General features: G+C 30.3%; 1 protein-coding gene across 1 annotated transcript in view; it reads left to right on the top strand.

Annotated features, from left to right (window-relative positions):
- The window catches only part of LOC110038629 (pentatricopeptide repeat-containing protein At1g05670, mitochondrial), a 14,195-nt gene extending 12,070 nt beyond the window's left edge, over nt 1-2,125 (top strand). Inside the window, exon 2 of the mRNA XM_020743519.1 lies at nt 1,971-2,125. The gene's annotated coding sequence lies outside the window, so the exon portion shown is untranslated. The remainder of the gene's footprint in view (nt 1-1,970) is intronic.
- Nucleotides 2,126-2,343: the final 218 nt, after the last annotated feature.

The raw sequence follows: 2,343 nt of genomic DNA on the forward strand, positions 1-2,343 counted from the left end.
TTAGGAGAGTAGATGTTTTAAATTCGACTTGTGTTAAGAAAGGTAGAGGTAGACCTAGGAAGACTTGGGCTTATTGTATTAAAAATGATCTTAATTTACTAGAACTAAATGAAAATATGACACTAAATAGGACGCAATGGAGAAAAAGGATTCATGTAGCCGACCCCACGTAGTGGGATTAAGGCTTTGTTGTTGTTGTTGTTGTTGTTGCCTAATCTTTACTTTTTATATTTATACTACCCAAATCTTTCATATCACATAAAAATATCTTCATTTTAACTTTTAAAATTGAAATATACCTTCTCAAGCTTATAGGTAAGGTGGTATGTATGTAAAAATTGAAGTTTAGGTGTTAGATATGTAAATACATAAGAATTGTGCGGCATGTATGTAAATCTTCTTTAATATTTTTATTTACAGGTTTTGTAACTTGGAATGTTTGATGATGGAAAATATTTTTTTGATTAATGTTGAAGAAGAAAATAATGCCAAATTGTGTTACCATTAATTTGCTTTTGAAGCCCTGCAAAATGTCGAAGAATACAGAAGTTGTGGAATAAACAGCATATCATATTGGCATGATAGCTGTACAACATCTTGCTTATGATGTATTGTCGGGGAAAATTTTGGGTTGTAATGTTGTCATTGGATTTATTTTGTGATGGATGAATATATTGAGAATCAATCAAAATTTATATTGCATTATCTCATAGTAAATCTAATGAATTCAATTTCATCATAATCAAATATAAAAAGGGTTTGTTACACTTCATACTCGAAATAAGAAAGGGTATTGTAGACTTCATTGTTTAAATGATATTGTTATTATGTTGTGCTGTGCTGTATGATATAAAGTGGCCATTATCCTCACAAAAATGAAGCTTCTCTGCAAGCGGTTTTCCCTGATTTTGAATAGTTGTGCAGTGGCGCGCATGAAATATTGTGGCTTTTTCTCTTCTTCAATATAAATCAAAATTATAATTTGTGGGATTTTCTGAAATTGAAGGGAACTAAATTGCTAAATGAATTTTTCCAAGGATGCTTTAATTTAATAGATAACCATTCTTTAATGCATAGTTTGTGAGTGTTGTTTTTCTGGGGCGTTTACATGCACATACCACGGTTGTTATGTTTTCATATCTAACACCTAAACATCCATTTTTACGTGCAAAGCACTCAAATTTTTACTCTCGCATAGAAAAAAAATTACTTTTACCTACTTTTTAAAAGTGGAATACATCTAGTTTTATGACACCCAGTGTTATAAATATTAATATAAAGGTGTAGGTGCTGAATATGTAAATTAATAAGAATCATGTGATATTTTGTTATGTGTTATGCAAAATTTCATCCCTTTTTTTTTAAATGGTGAGTGGTTTATTGCAAATTATGTGGTTAGAATTCGTGACAGAAAAATAATTTTTGCCAGGTAACAAATCCTTTCTCAGAATTGTCAAGTTTTTGTAGTTGGCTTATGATTTAATGTTTTCATTTGGCGCTTTTAGGAGTGGGGGTGCATGTATAACATCTGCATTTTTGTTTTTGCATTTCTATCACTCAAATCCTTCATAGCACATAAAAAATACCACTATTTTAGCTTTAAAAGGGTAAAATATAATTTTTTATTCGTAGGTAAGATGCCAAATAAGTAAAAAGTGAATTTTAGGTGTTTGGTATGTAAATACATATGAATTGGGTAGTATGAATGTAAATTTTCAATTTTTTTTCAAGGTTAGCCTTGCAATATAGAACGGAATATTTTCTAATTTCCTTAGGAATTTCCATGGATAGTTATGGTGTTTAGATTTACGGCAGCATGTTTGTTGTTTCTCAATCATTTTCATTCAGCTTGTATGTCCCCACAGCTTAATGAGATCGGCACTTATGTTGTTGGATAGACTTTTATTGGACATTTTGCCCCATTATAAAGTTATGATAGTAATCAAAATGTATTTTCAACTTTGTTGTAGGGGAAACTCAGTGGCATCAAAAGTATATGATTCTAGAGCCTAGAGAGCTCTTAAGAAGTCGATCAAAGAATGCAATCCATTAGGGATTTAGGGCATTTACGTACATCTCACTCTGGATTTACATATCTAGCATAAACTAGACTTTTTTACATTTATACCACCCAAATCTTTTATATCACATCAAAATGCCATCTTAAACCCTTGTATTTAATGGTTTATGACTGGTTCATTAATATTTCTGAATAGCTATTTTACTATTGCAACTATATCACTCTAAGTAGTTGATTAGTTGTGTTAATATGGACCAAAAGTTTCATAAATTTTGAAATAATATTGTACAATTTATTCAATCTTTAGGATGAAAAAAGTTCAT

The sequence above is a fragment of the Phalaenopsis equestris genome, unplaced genomic scaffold, assembly GCF_001263595.1.
Source record: "Phalaenopsis equestris unplaced genomic scaffold, ASM126359v1 Scaffold233332, whole genome shotgun sequence".
NCBI lineage: Eukaryota > Viridiplantae > Streptophyta > Magnoliopsida > Asparagales > Orchidaceae > Phalaenopsis > Phalaenopsis equestris.